Source organism: Malurus melanocephalus, unplaced genomic scaffold (assembly GCF_030028575.1).
Source record: "Malurus melanocephalus ecotype Western Australia unplaced genomic scaffold, MMel_1.1 scaffold_21, whole genome shotgun sequence".
Classification (NCBI taxonomy): domain Eukaryota; kingdom Metazoa; phylum Chordata; class Aves; order Passeriformes; family Maluridae; genus Malurus; species Malurus melanocephalus.
This window is the reverse complement of record NW_026623253.1, coordinates 2,210,398-2,226,316: the sequence shown is the minus strand read 5'-3', so window position 1 is coordinate 2,226,316 and position 15,919 is coordinate 2,210,398. Positions and strand designations below refer to the sequence as shown.

At 40.8% G+C, this 15,919-nt stretch overlaps 1 protein-coding gene across 1 annotated transcript in view; it reads right to left on the bottom strand.

Moving 5' to 3' along the window:
- The window catches only part of HTR1F (5-hydroxytryptamine receptor 1F), a 104,387-nt gene that overhangs the window by 28,764 nt on the left and 59,704 nt on the right, over positions 1 to 15,919 (bottom strand). The gene's annotated exons all lie outside the window — the stretch shown is intronic.

The following is a 15,919-nucleotide window of genomic DNA, read 5'->3' as shown; positions in this document are numbered from 1 at the left end:
GGAAGAAAGAGCTTAGCAGCAAGACAGCACCCAAGGGACAGATCAGGGACAGTGACCTGGCATTTGACTTGCTCTGAGGCCTCTATGGGTCCAGCAGGTGACATCACAACCTTTATCTCAGACTCAGTACCTCCCACAGGTCCTGATGGCAGGGTTTCTATTCAGTCTCGCTCTGTTCTGCTCGTTATTAATTCTTACTGTGCAGCAAAGGTGCGAGGAGAGCCTGCTCAGGTCCTGAGGAGGAGAGAGAATAATCATTGATTCCCCTGTGCTAGAACTGACTGAGCAGAAATGAGCATCCCCCCATGGGCTGCAGATGCTGTTCTGGGAACCTGGTGGACATGGGGGTCCCAAACTGACTGGATCCAAGGGRATTCAAGTGCAGATCTCTGACTGAGGGCTGGGATCGTGCTCTCTGAAGGGATGCCATTACTCAGCACTTTGTCTCTTGGGGAACTTGCTAAGACCTTGTTCATTAAAGGACAAACTTAATTTGGCACTCTGGATCGCCAGAAGCCTGAAATCACKTTGAGGTTCAGTGCTCAGTTTCTTGCAGCTCCTGTAAACAAATATGTGCTGTCTGCTAAGAGCATCATGTACTTGTTCAGCATTAGACTTACAGACAGCTTTGTTCTTGGAGCAGTGCTTTTATTCAGCGTTGTATAAGACTTTGCAAACCTATTTTCTCAACATCAGGGCTGATCCTTTTCTTACTTTTCCACCCCTCGTTTGTTGAATATCGTTAATCTTGGCAGGATGCAATTGGGTTGAAATAACCACATTGTCTAGACTGAAATGGCCTACTGTGAGGCTTCAAATTTGAGGGCTCTTAGAGCTGCAGCTTAATTTACATGATGCTGCTAGCATTTTGAAAGTATTAATTTCAGTTTGTAAACATTTGTGCTTTGATGAATGTCAATCTTTTGTCAGCAATCCTGCACCTTCTTTCTGCTTCTCTGCTTTCACGACCAGAGACAGGACATATTTTACCCRTGCTGTGTGTGACTTTTTTCTCTTTAAAAGCCATATATTTTGTTCCATTCTGTTGAAATGGATGAAACTTTTGCCACYGGGTGTGTGGATCTGGCAGTAATACTATCTACCCATGGACAAAATAAATGTAACCTCTCCTGAAAGTGCACCGTAGCATGAGGCTTGTCTCATTTATGTCACTGCCCTTAGGAATCAAACCATTGCAAATAACAMGGATTTTGCTGAAGAGATGCTGCAGGCATGTTCTTCCTGCAATCCACAGCCTGTGCTATGAGATGGAGCTCCAGAGGGATCCCTCCCTTCCTGTGCTCTCCTGAATATTGAAACTTGAAGCTGCTTGGATGGATTTCCCCTATTATATGCTTGAACCTTTTATTCTTGTGGTGATTTCTCCCCTCCCTGGAGGGAGAGGCAGTAAATTTAGAGCAGATTTATGACCTTCTGTCAGCCTTGGACAGCCTGCTACACTCAAACCACTGTGATCTGCTGGAAAACATGTCAGGGTAATCTATCGAGTCTTGTGAAGCGCACAAGTGTCTTCTCTTAGAGAAGGGAAAAGCTTTTAGCTTGTAAAACCTTTGGAAAGGAAGGATAAAGAGCAGTAAAAGTTGCCCAGTTTCTGTGTTCTAAATTTGCTGGACAGGCTGGTAGATTTTTGATTTTTTTTTAAGGCAAATCAGTTACCTTTATATGTCTGTCTCTAAGTTGCTGGAATGTAAAATATCCTAAAAAATACTTACATAATGTTGCAAGATTTCTTCTTCCCAGCTCATTAAATGTTATTTTGTTCTCTGACAACCTATGCCTCCAGTAAGAAATTCCTCTTCTGGGAATGCCATAGACTGTGCAGAGTGCAGGGCCCAGTCCCTGAAGTGGATGTGTGTAGGTCTGAATTTACAGAGGCTGATATTTCAGGTGGAGAGGGTGGTGTCTCAAAAACCTCAGGTGAGAATCAGGTGGAGKATCAGTGCACTGTCTTGGTGATGGGTTTGGAAGGCTCTGCTACCAGCCTGGTTGSAGCAAGAGCATCAGCATTCTGAATTGATTTACTTGAGTCAAAACAGAATCAGGCATCAGGCAAGATTAGTTCCTGTTCAGGAATACCTGATGGGTAATGGGGTTGGAAATGTGCATTTATTAAAAAAAAAAAAAATCCAACCAACCAACAAAAAAAAAAAAAAAGCTAACCAACCAAACCTCCCCTTTCCCTCTCAGCCAGTCCCCTGGCTGCTTCTTACTTTGCTGTAGCTCAAGACCCAACACCAGGCATGCTGTGGTGAAAAATGTCAGTGATATTACATGAAGATAATTACTGTTTTCAGTGCTGTTTGGAGCGTTTAATTTCATGTTCAATACAAATGAAACAAACTGCTTTCACAAAATAACTTCACAGTTTCTTCCCTTYGTTTTTCCACGGAGGAAATCTCCATCTCTTTCTCAATTGTCTATTTTCTTAATAGAACACTTTTGCCCTGGCTAGAAGTCCCTGTGAGGATTGCCCCTGACTTAAGGGAATACTGAGTGGGAGGCTCTAACAGAAATGAACTGCAGATTCTTTACTTTTAAATATCATAAARTAACATAACAGGAGGTTGCTTGAAATCTCTGTTAATCTCTTAGTCCACAGATAAATTTTTAATTATATTCATGAAATTCATGATACTTGTGATAATGAGTGATTGTTTGTACTTTACCATTAAAGGCACAGTGCAGCCACTTGTTACATAGATTTACCATCTGCCTTGCGAAGAACAAACCCCGAAGGGGCTACATTTCAATGAATTGGAAGAAAAGGAAAAAGGACAGGTAGATATATGGCCCCTCTGTACCTTTTTGCTTTCAAATACAGCTCCCTGAGCAAAAGGCCATTTGACCACTTCATCTGATGGCTCTTAGCCCTAGTTTGCTTAAATTGAGCAAATCTCCTTAAATTGAGCCAGTGGTGATTCCACACATCTAAAGAAGAACCATAGAGTGCAGTGTCTAGCTCTAGAATATTGCTTCAACCTTGAAATCTTTCAAAGCAGTAACTTTTGACTTTTTATGGCAATTCTAGAAAACTGTGGAGAGTAGTGGCAAAGTTGTGACAAAGCCTGAAGGGCAACAACACTAAAATGATAAGCAGGCATAAAGCTTAGGAAATYGTCTCCTTTCTCCCTTGGTGTCATAACAACTCTTTCTTCTAGTTCTGGTAGAAAAGAGATTATGAGAGCCAGGCAGATACAAGTCTTCCAGCATGCAAAATGTTTCTAGCACCAGGTAGGGCTTCATCTTCTATCTGCTGCAAGAACTGGAGCCCAGATTCTCTATGGTTCATCCTCATTTCACAGGTAGAGAAGGCACAARAAGGGAAAAGAAAGTTGACCTGAGTTTTGTTGTGATCAGGGTGAGGTGAATGCTGAATTGTGCCTTAGGGTATGGCAAGAACAGAACTGAGTTTTTTGTAATTTTAGGATTGTTAGTTTGGGTTCTTGGGCAATAGATGGCCTGATAGCTCAGTGGTTTATCTGTCCTGCACTGGTCTTGTGCTGTGTGTGCTTTGCTAAACTATTGCTGAGCTTCTGCTTTTGTGTAGTGACCAGATTTCTGCAAAATTGTCATCAAACAACACTTTCTGCTGCTTGGAGATCCTGTGTGCTCAGTAAATCAGCAGGTAGACTGTATAACTTTATTAAGACTTAGGTCTTTGCAATGCCCTTGGTAGYTCATCACTGATAAGCAGAAATACAACCGTGTAATTTCATAAAGGCCAGTTAGGCCTTTCAGAAATAACACCAGTGGTTATGCTGCTAGATCAAGGGTAGGATCTCTGGATATAAAACACTGTTGTTCATCGTAGGGTATAAAAATATATAGCCAGAGGGATCCTGTTGTGGGAGATTTTCCCTCTGTGTTGCAGAGGGTTGGTCATAGCTAGAATTTGATTTTCTGTATTGGCAAGTTTCCTAAGTGAGAAAAAGCTATTTGTGTATGAGACAATAATGCCTGCCACCTGACATTTACAGCAGACACCTTCAGAGGGAAGAAAGGAGAATTCTCCCAATTTTTACTACYTGTTGTTCATGGTGATATCTTTAGCTACAGGTTTGTCTTGTTAATTGAATTATTTAAGGTGCTGATTTATTTAGGGAAGGCAAAATTAGGATTTTTGTCCCTGACAGCCTTAGGGATTGGAAGAATAGTCAATGTTTTTTTCATGATCATTCAGTGCATTAACTAAGAATGTATTATTTGTGAGCTAGGTAAAAACAGATGGACAAATCTGACATCTTTCTTTTGAAGTACATGCTTCATAGTCGCTAGAAACTTCTCTTGTCAGGCCTTTTGGTTCTTTCTCYGTACAGTAGTCTCCCCATAAAAGATCTGGATTTTGCTACAGCTCTGGATGAGCCTCATGAAATTATTTAGAGAGGTAAGTGTTGTTCCATATGTTAAAGTGTGTGAGCCAGAACTCCAGTGTATATATTTTGTGGAGACTTGTTCCCTGTTTACAGTGCTTGTCTGCACTTAGTGTGAGCAACTCTGATGTTGGCTCMGCAGAAAGCCCTTGTGGGTTTGTGTGCTGCTGCTTCCTGTGCRGTGTGGTGCCTCTGGCTGAGCAGCCCCCTCACTTCCCTCTCGCAGCCTGTCCCAGGAAGGATGTGTGAGTTGCCTTTCTCACCCCAGAGCCCTTTTCCCCTGCAAAGCGTGCACAACCGCGAGCTTCTCGGCAGCGTGCTGCAGAGGCACCTCGTCACTTGTAATTTATCCTTTCTTCCACAAGGAGCAACGCTGCTAAGTCCTTTAACTGAGGATTAATCTCTCTGTCTYTTACTCTTTGAGTTGCTGCCAATCAACTATTATTTATAAAACAAGCTCTTGGGTGATGATGGCAGATCTCATAAGTCACTGCTCAGTTTCTGCCCTACCTAACTGAGTCTACTGGCATAAATTCAAGTACATTCAGCTACTCATTTCTAATTTGGTCAGTACAGAACAATTTTATTTCCATATTACTGCCCATACTGGCACATGAAGCAAGAAACCAATTGGCACTTCATTTACCCTGTACAGCTGTACAGATCAGAAWTACGGGGCAGGAGTTACCCGGCTGTGATCTCCTGAGGGGTTATTCAGAAATGCTGTTCTATCCTGCAGGATTTGAGAACAGGAGCACTGCTACTGATATCCACTCTAGCTGAATGTGTGTTTGGAGGAGAAGGGGGCTCTGAACTTCAGAAAGGAGGGCTGATCATTTTGGAGATGCTAACAAGGAGCTTTAGCAGTGTTTGTGTGGAATGGCCTTTAYAGCTCATTCCTTTCTTTGCCTCTAGAGCTATTGCAATCTTTCTGATAAAATCTTCACACCACACTAATCCCAAGAGAGATGCAGAAGCAAGGAGAGGGATATGTTTTATTTAATCTGTGGTTTGTGATGCTTCAGTCAATCTCTGSATATGACATGGGTGGTCAGTGTTGTGTTAGTCACAAAGCAGTTCTGTTCAGATAAGCCGTGGCAATTTCAGATGTTTACTCGATGAATACTGGGTAAGTCACTTGAACTTCCAAAACTTTCTGAATTACAAGCTTTCTCTGGGATGTCAAATGTTGTAGTTCCTGCTTTAAGATAAGTAAAATAGCTTGAAATACCTTCTCTGTTTTGCAACATTCCTGGGTCCAGTGTTATTCAAGAAATTCAGAAATACATAAAAACCCACTACAAATATAGGAGAGTGCTGTAGAGGACTCTGCTAAATAAACCTTAGAATGTTGCAAAAAAATCCTCAAGAAAATCCTTTCTTTAAAAATTTTGGGCACATATTCAGATTTCCTTCCTTCTGAATATGCAGTTTCTACCTCACATRGTGGACACGCAGCGCTGGTTAAAATCTGATCTTATTAAATTCAGTACTCCACTATTGAAAACAATTTAAAGAAAATACTGCCAAAGACTTGAGACCTACAGTTACCAGTCATATGATGTCTAAGTCTATTTTGCTAACCATCCCCCATGCTTCGTCTGTTCCCCAGCCTGCAATAACCAACTTGAAATTTACTGCCACCATTAACTTACTATCTGGAGACTCCTAATGTAGTTGATGAATACCTATAGTCTGTGCCACATTATTTTCAMAGGCTTTGTTTTTCCTGTTGCAAGGTGTGAGGCTAATCCTACAGATTCTTACTTTGAAGCATTGTTTGTAACATTAATGGTTTAGTGAAAAATAGGAAAGACAGCAGCGAGCTKTTCTTTCTAAATTACACAATCCGTAGAAAGGCCAAAGAGATCTGAGGCTTTGTTTTCTCCTGCAGGTTCAGAGAGGTTCATTCGCACTGCTTGGTTCGGTGTGGGAGTGTTTGTCTTCCTAAACCCATTAATWGTGAGGCTCCTGTGGAGAGTCTCAGAATCACAGAGGTCTTGGTTGGACAGGGCAGCTGGGAGTTTTCTCATCCAACATTCAGCCTCAATAATTTGTATCTGGGGGCTTGCTGACATTGAGCACCAGGTCAGCCATGGCTTTGTATTTAGGGTTTTTGAAAATCCCCAAGAACTGAGACACTACAAGCTCTGTGGACAACAGCAGTGCCCTGTCCTGCCAGTGAGGTTTTTCCTGGTCTCCAGCCTGACCCTCTCAAGACACTGTTTGTGGATGCTRTCATCCTTCAGTATTTTGCCTGCTACTCTCAAAAGCAGTTTGGCTTCGTGGTCTTTACCCTCCCTATAGTCACACTAGATCATCCCTTCTTTAGTCTGATGGATCACCCCTTCTTTGAGGATGGAACAACCTCTGTTCTTCAACCTCTCTTCACTAGCTATGTCCCCTGAGCCCTGGCCTTCTCAGCAACTGGACTGTCTCMATTATCTCCTCATCCATCTTGACCTCACCCTTCTTCCCAAAAGTGGATGAAGTGGCTTTATCAGTGTGGCCTTATCAGTGCTGMCATAGGACAATTACCTCCCAATCTGCTGGGCATTCTTATTTTAATKAGGCCATTTTCCTTATTTGTGACARGAGGGCAGTGTTGGTTTGTATTCATCTGATGCCTGTGGTAACCTCAGGACCTTTTTGGCAGGGCTAGTATCAGCCCATTTGGTTTCCTGCCCTTGCAGGTGCCTGGSGTTTGTCTTCCCTGAGAGCATAGCTTTGCACTGGGCTGTGTTGAGCTTCGTGTTTGTTTGCTCAGTCCTCAGATTTATGGCCAGGTCCMTTTGTGTTGAAGCTCTGTCTTTTGTCACATCAGAAACTTCTAACCTGGTATCCTAGAGGATACAAAAAAATCACAGCAAGTTTCTGCTCTGATTTATTTTTTTAGGGGAGATTTCTCTACCATTAACTAGAGAGGGAACCATGGAAAACTTATTCCCTAGGCTATGGTTGGCTTTTGAGTGTCTCCAGCTTTAGTTTTCAGACATGAGAACAGTGGGAGATACAGAGAAACTAGCTTTGTGTTTTCTTTTCATCCTGCTGTGCAGTGCCAAGCCTGAATGGAACAAGAGCCATTTTTTTTTTTGTTTGCTGTGATGTTCCTCTGCTTTGTATCTATTCTGCCTTCCAAATACTGTGTTTCATCTTTAATGGTTATGGCACCCATTAAGCTGAGAACAGTCTTATGACTGAAGCAGCTCCACAGACTGTTCGCCTCATTATGGAACCTTAACTTAATGTTCAGACTGTCGATGCATTAATAATTGTATGGTATAAAATGTTGGCTTGCCTTCCTGCCTATTCTCTTCTGTTAAGGTTCCATTATTWGTAAATAGAGCAATTTATGGCCAGTTAACCCATGGTGTGGTTTCTTTGTTGCCCTTCCTKTTAACATCTGATACTCCTCAATTTTTCTTGTATTTTCATCAGAACCCCCCTTTTATTTTAGATAATAAAATCTCAATGTATATGTTTCTGTGCATATTCTTTTCTTCTTTTCTTTTACTTTTCATAGTCTCTCTCAAGGGTTATCTGTAATGTGGTATTGACCATGCAGATATTATTTGGGTGTATTCAGCTTCTTCAGTAGTTTGAAACTTTTTTTTCCATGACCCAATGTGTAGACTACTAAAACTCTTTCAGTAGAAATGCAGGTTCCCATGTGGTAACTGATGTAGTAATGTGGTGGGCTTGTTTTTTGCCTAATTGTTTTGAGTGGATCTCTTAGAAGCTGTTCATATAAAGGTTTACAGCCCCAAGATGAAAACAACCATTTTGTTTTATGTGATGGGGAAACAGAGAAGGAATAATCTTAGGCTGTAGGTTATAGTAGAGAAAGCAGCATGGGATAAGTATATGTGATATATATCTACAGGATTCACAGCAAAACACACACTTGACTCCCTTTGCTCACTGAGGGATAAAGGGCTATTAAACACAACCTGTTTTAGAGAAACCGTAAAGATCTTTCACTTGGATAGACCTCTTCAGCGAAAACTTACAATGTGAGATCAACATGCCTCATTCTGCCCTTTCTCCTACAAAGTGAACACATCCTATCCCAACCCAGACCCGGGCTAGATAAGAGGGGCAGTATTTTAACAGGGCAAGAGCTGTACCACTGTTAAGGACAGCAGCAAAAAGGCACTGGGCTGATGAGTGACTGACTTGCTCTCTCTCAGCAGCAGTAATTTTTCTTTTCAGCCACCAACCATCCTGGATGCAGCCATATGAAAAGCCCACTGCTGAGGGGGAGKGAGTGTGACATTCTCTTCTGTGGAACTCAGAGCTAAATTAGCACAGTCCTCCTCCCCCATTTCTTYCTTCATGGATTGCAGTGCTGTGGCTGTATTAATGAGGCACAAGCACTGCAGAGTGTGTCTTTCTAATGGCAAAGTTCAAGACTGGTGAAAGTGTCTGAAAATGTTTTGTTTTCTGCAGGTTATAATTTTTTTGGAAAAAGGTTCTTTTGTTCGTTTTCCTTTCTTGGTCATAGCATTAAAAAAWTCCCCATTTTATATAAAGAGATGCTAAGTGCTTGCAATTTCATTGTCTTCCACCCTGTTTTAGCTGTGGATGAGTTTACCCCCATCACAGGACATCTCTGGTGGTGTTAATGGTAAATAGTTTTCATGGATTTGGRGGTTTGGTGTATTCCCAGAAAGAGAACTTTCAGATAATAACCCTGAAAGTTTCTTACATTGTTTCCCACTGTGAAATGTGGGGTTTATGGGAAAAATTACCCGAAACAGTGGTTCACAAAGTAGTCTCTGGATTGCTGGCTGTTGGAGGACTGGGCAGCATCTGCTCCTCAGCTAAAATAAGTGCCTTCTTCACACTGCTTTGGTTTTATCAGTGTCTTCTCTTTCAACTCCAAGATCCTGGTTTTGTTTGGCATTAGGGCTAGAAAATAAGCAGGAAAATACAAGAAATGGATGCATGGACAATTATGAAAAAGTATGCCTGGAGAAAGTGCTTGTTCCTAACTGACATGAGCTGCAGGTTGGCTGCTGGTTGAAGAATGAATAATTGCATTCCTTTTTAAATGACACACTTTAGAAGTGGTGTGGATATTCCCTTTTTTTAGTCAGTCACATGTCCCAATCTAGCAATGTGTCTTAGTTCTTTTTAAACTCAGATGATACTTTGAAATAAATAAAACCAGCATGTGCTTCAACACTGTTCTCAAGTATGAGTTCCTTCCAGCGTCCAGGCCCTAACTTTTTAAAAAGTGATCATTTCTAGGATAATTTCATGCATCCAGAATTCCCGTGGGCATTCAGCTGACGTGCCTCATGATAGACAGAAGAAGCTCAGAGTGTGTGTGATATGGTCCATGCAGGAACTGAGGGCTGACCCCGGTGCCTTAGCTACAATCCCACCCCCAGCCTGTGAAAGTGGAGCGTGCATGGRCCAAGAAGAGGAAATCAGGGCTGGTTAACCAGGATGGGGATTTCAGGGTGATAGAAGAGCAGGAGCACAGCAGTGCACTGAGGGGAGCAATTTTAAATACTTAATTAGAGTGCCTGGAGAAAGCTGAGAGCTTCTGGAGCACAGATCAAGTGCTTTCTCTTCTGATGGGATTAGGCCACTTTGGCTATTTGTGTCAAGTTCCTTTCAGACAGCCACTGCTTTGATTCCTCCCACTCCCCAGAGGAGTGTAATTAAGAAGTTACTGCCTCCCAAATGTGCAGTTTGTTCTCTGAAACCCAATAGCMAGCCTTGGGTGTCTAACATTCCATACTTCCCTTCTTATCTTCTGATAGGTAGGTACCTAAGCTCTGGTAAGCTGCAGAGGGTGTTTTGTCCCCAGASAATGAGTTGAATGTGAAGTGTTAGGGGATCAAAAGGAGAAAGAAGGATGTAAGTATGCTTGATAAGTATTTTTGAAATAAAAGCTTGAATAAAGCTTATCTGAAAGTCTGAGTATTTGTTTAGTTTGCCAGAAATGAGCAGTGATAGACTTCCAAGGACTGCATGTTTGGGTTTTGGTGTTTTGCCAGAGTCTCTGTGCAGAATAATAAAATTCAAGGAGTTATTACCCCTTAAAGCCTTTTATTTACTCTGTCCAAACACCCAGCTAATGCCAGCCCCAATTTTAAGCTTCTGTGAAGGCAAAACTCACTTTGTGAAMATAGAACATGCAAGGCAGAAATATAATCTGCTCGAAAACTGGTTTTGAACAGTAATCTTGAATGTTTCAMCAAGCCAGTGTACTGTCACATCTGACAAATATTTACATTTCTCTTTAAGGCACTCCAGCAATAGAAATAAACAATTCCTAGGCACCATCTCCCAACACAGTTGGAGAATTTGGAGCTAAACTTGTTGCCAGGCACACTGGGTTCTGGGTGGGCATGGAGACTRTTTTTGCCCCTTCCTCACTGTACCAGCCTTTAGGCTTTCAAATGTGTTTCCTCCCTGCTTCTCTTATTTAGACTAAAGAACTTGATCTCTTTGATATTTCTTCTCAGTCCCCATTTCCTACTTATTAGAGTTTTAACCTTGTTCCTTTATTGTCCCTGACCCTCCTAAAGTGCTCAAAAAATGGGCACAGTGATCTGGAGTGGTGTTTTATGTATCACAGTACAATATTTTGGTTTTTTTCCCCTTTCCAATAGCACGGACATTTGGATTCATGTCCAGCTTGTCATCCCTTAAATCTTTCTTTTCAGAATCCCTGCTTTATCCGGTAGTTTATTCCTAACTCAGTGTGTTTGAAATCCACAACGGACAAAGAATGGCTCTCTCTTTTTAAAGGGGYTGTTCCTCCAGTTTGTCACAGATGTTCTTGATTGAGGGCTGAGTTGTCAGACTTGTGCCCACAATCAAGAACATATTTTGCAATTTTCTGTGCTTGAACTGTGTTCTAGAAAAGGACTTGCAGCTCAGGAGATATTAATACCATAGGCCTTCAGCAAAAGGTTAAAAATGAAAAAAAAAGGAATATTCCGGGGGAAAAAATGGAGTATATAATTTTAAAAGTCAGGTTCATTGCCTAATGTCTTTAAGTAGTAACTTTTCTCAGTTCTACAAATCATGGTAAGTTTAAAATTCGTTGAGTAAGTACAGACTGATTTCACATCAAGGATTAAAGGCAATGAATTGAGGGAAAAAACATAAACTATGCAAAAAGTTAAGGAAGCACTTAATTTAGTAGATAATTCTACAAAATTAAAATTCAATTAATTTTATTAAATTCTGACTTAGCTAATGACCACAGGTATCAAAGCTACAATTGAGCCTTCAGTTCCAAAACTGCTTTTGTAATAGTTCCTGCTSTCTGCCAGCACCTGAGAACAGGCTGTTGTAATGTCTGAGCTATGAAGTCACTTGTAACAACTAACCTGGAAATGTGTAGAAGTACTGCAGTTATTCCAGCTACTTCAAGCAGGAAAAAGTAATACATACATTACTATTTCTTCAAAATGTGTCCTGAGCATTGTTGAAGCACTGGGAGCAAAACATCAAAATAGCATCATTATCTGGGCTGCAGACTATTGCCTATCTAAATATAACATGAACTTTAACATGAGTCTATAATTGKTTTTTTTTGGGGGGGTGGGTATCTCTTCCTCAGTTTTGTTACCTGTAGCACTAGTTAATTATTGTGATTAAAAGTAATGGATGACCTCATTGCAAAGAGTATTTTAAGTCTGAGTGTGCACATTTCTGAATAGAACAGGGAGCACTACAATATTTGTAGTAGTCTGGTTGTTCCTTAGTTAACTATAAACATCTGGCCAGACTGGCAACAGAGTATGGYATCTTCCTTCTGCATCCGGTTCATTTTCATGGGGATTTCTGTTTCCTATAAAATATTTGTTAGTGTTGATAACAGCTCCTTTTAACTTGAATGTCGCTGTATGGATGAAAGGAATCCAGATTTGTACAACAGAAGGTAAAAAATCTAATTTAGGCAAATATTTTAAAGTGTTGTTGAATATATTGAAAATCCATCCCACACCTAAGATGACAAATGTTTGTATAGGACATATCAGCACTCTGCTGTCACACTGCAGTATGTTGTATGACATTTTTGAATCTCCAGGTTTGCTAGAGAAGAGTGAAAAGGGAAATAGACTTGCTGCTTCATACCTTAGACATGAGTGTAATCATCATGAAATTCATTCAGATGCTGATTCCACTCTAAATGTGTTTTTTGACTTCCTGTAGTTTTGCAAAAAAAAAAAAAAAAAAAAGAGTTGTCATGCTGATTTAGTGCCTTAGGATGAACTGGTGTGCATATGGGTTGTTTCATAGACAAAGGTTCAGGAAAAATAAAAGATTTTGTCACTGTTAAAATCTTTACATTAGTCTGAGGCAAAGAATCTTAAAACTTTAGGAGAAGGCAGGTGGGAAATATCAGTGAAGGGGAAGACTCATAGTCATCCCACCAGAAAGGACCTGTTCTCCTGGGAATGTGCTCTGAACAGAGCTCTGAACAATTTCTCCATGTGACAGAGAAATTGGTGGAGAGGAGACTGATTAGACATGGCTGGTTGGTAGTGCTCACTCTCMCAAGTGGGAAAACATCCCCTGTGAAAGATTTAAAAAATAACCACAATGGGAGAGAACTGCAGGTGCATGGTTGCTTGTACAACCTTAAGACAATGCTCAGGATGTCAGAATTTTATAGAGAAGGAAGCAGCTGTGTGTCAGACTTCTGCCTGCTTTGTTACAGGATTGAAGTGTATATAATGAAAGAGAAAAGAAAGCAAAGATTTCAGGATTRGACACTTGCCTCTGGACCTTGAAATGAAGTTTATCCCCCTTTCTGTCCTGCTATCAGTTATGAGCTCTCTGAAGTCACTTTAGTGAGGCTCTTGTCCCTCTGTGTAATCTCCAGTGCTTGACTTGAGAGCCCATCTCAGATTTGCTGAAGTGATGAGAAGATGTGAAAAGCTGATACCCAGGAGGTGTAGGGGAAAACAAAGGGCTGTGCTTTGCTGAAACCTAAGGTCACTGCCCATGGGGATTGGAGCAGAGACYTTCACTGGGTTTTAGAAAAATCTAGGGATGAACAGCACTGAAAAACACCATGAGCAATTCTAACTCGCTAACTCATGAYGTAAAAGTATTATCTTCCCAAATAAATCTAAAAATGTACCTTATGTGCTTTTACAATGTGATCACTTTTTCAGGTGCTGCAGCAAAACCCAATTATGCAAAAAAAATTGCTGTCTCAAGGTTAGAAAGACTATGATTCACAAGAAATATTTTCAGTTTCAATGTATTTCCTTTAGAATTTTCACTACGGTTGTTTGCAGTTATTTATTTTACATTTCTGGGCAAGAAAAACCTACTTTACTCAGTGTCAGAGAATAAATTAAGTAATCTTTTAGTGTGTCACTTTTACTCTGGAAATCAATCTGAAGATATTTTTAATGACTTTGCATCCAGAAATATCAGTCTGATAATTTGTCTAAACACCTTGAATACTATCTCTTACAGTTACATTTATTTAAGGAAACTTATGGTTTAAATTTTGACTGCACTGTATGCAAAATGTATTTCTGAAATCTGAAAAGTCTTCCTATCATTTACACRTATAAATATTAATATATCATTTTATGACCCTTACTGTTATCTTATTTAGAATATTGGAAAAACCTGGAAAAACTAATTTGATTCAGCAAGATTATCTATTATTTTTTATTTAACTAGCAGGATACAATTTCTAAATTAGAAATTTTTCTGAGATACACAATTGTCTTATTTAATTCTGTCTCACCCACAGACCTGAGGGATGGCTGTTTGACTTTACTGTGAGATGCAGGGGAGAGGAGCTTCTGTYGACCTCTTGCTCCTTTTCTAAATTCTGACCCCAATGTGTAAAAGCAACCTCCATTTTTCCTTTGAGAAACAGCTGTGGAATATTGTGAGCTGTCACACCTCATGATTCCTCTCCTGTCATGGTTTCATCCAACCTCTCTTCACTCTTTCCCTTGTTTTCCTGAGGAAATGCTGCCCTTGCACTCTGTCCATGTTTCTTTTTTTGCCTCTTGTTTTATTATCCACTCTGTCCATGCACTAAAATTGGCTCTCYTGGAGTACAAGCCAATTTCTGACAGGACAAACCTGAACAACAAAGTCTAAAGATTTTATGCCTGAGCCTGCTGCAGGGCAGTAGCAATGACACAGGGCAGCACCACATCTGTCCCCCTCCAAAAACAAYACTTTGTATTTTAAAATTCTGCCATAGCACAGCCACATAATTCAAGTGTTATGGTGTCAAAACATTAATCTGCTAGGCTGGGACATGGGTTTTCATCTTTTTAGCTTTTACCTGAAAAAATCCCAACCATGTGATAATAATATATAATAATTGTGTTTTGGTGCCACAGGGGCTACCAGCATGAGGGAGAATATCGGAGAGGTGATTACAGGCTGAAATAAAATATTGCTTGGGCCCTGAGTCATGGCTGCAGCATTTCCCACTATGAAAAGCTGGGAAATGTTCTGGCCCAGCAGGTGTTTTCTGGCTCTGCTCATATCAATGCCTGTGATCAGGTATGCAAGGGCTCCATGGGAATCACACTGGAGATTGATCTGGAGCTCAGATTTTGGGGGCTTGTTGACTTCCCCTCCCCTGTTGGCCATGAAACCGAGTGAAATGGGTTGCTGTGTTGAATTGTGCTTTCCTAGGTCACATTCCAGCTTCTGCCCTGCAAACACACTCATTCTGACAGTCTTTATCTCAGTTCCTGGCTCTTGCAAATAAAGGGATGATAAGAACTATAGAGCAGAAAATCGTCCCCATGCCTATGAGTAAGTGTACAAATGCAATGCAGGCAGAACTTCCCCCAGGAACTTTTCTGGTCTGCCACATTTTCTCCTGGCATTTCAAAAACAGCCTGGCCGTGCAGCATTTTTCCATTAAWTCCTTTCCAAAAAATTAGTTATTGTCAAATTATGTTTGCTCCAGAGGRTGCCAGGTCTGGGCAGCCTCAGACCATCTATACCAGCTGGTTTGGTGGCGGGGCTTCAGGTTTGTGTGCTGCACAGAGACCATTTCCATGTGGCTTCAGGTGCCTATTCTACAATTTTAATGTTTTCCCTTTCTAAATGAAGATGAAATTCTAGATGTCTACATCTGTGTAGAAAATGACATATGCCTCTGGAGGAATATCTTAAATTGAAAAGGGAATTCTTGGTTTCTCTCAAGGAGCTTCCATGTTAATTTGCGCATTGGCCCCTGGTGACAATTTTTAACTGAGGTACTGCACTTCCTGTCCCTTTGGCTTCTCACATGCTGCTGAACACTGGCTTGATGGTGCATTTGGTTTTGTGGAGGAGTCACTGCAGAGCAAGCAAGGTCAAAACTGTCGCTGTTTCTAATGAAAGCCAGGATTTCAAAGAAAAGGTGGGAATAACTTTGTCTTTTGAAAAGCAACTCTGTTTTTCAGGAATAAAATTCACCTCTGTAAGTGCAAGAAGAAAATAATTATCGCTAAGTTACCAATAAGAGCACTTCTGAAATGTGCCTGCATTTGGACTGAGATGTTTAAAGTGTGCTT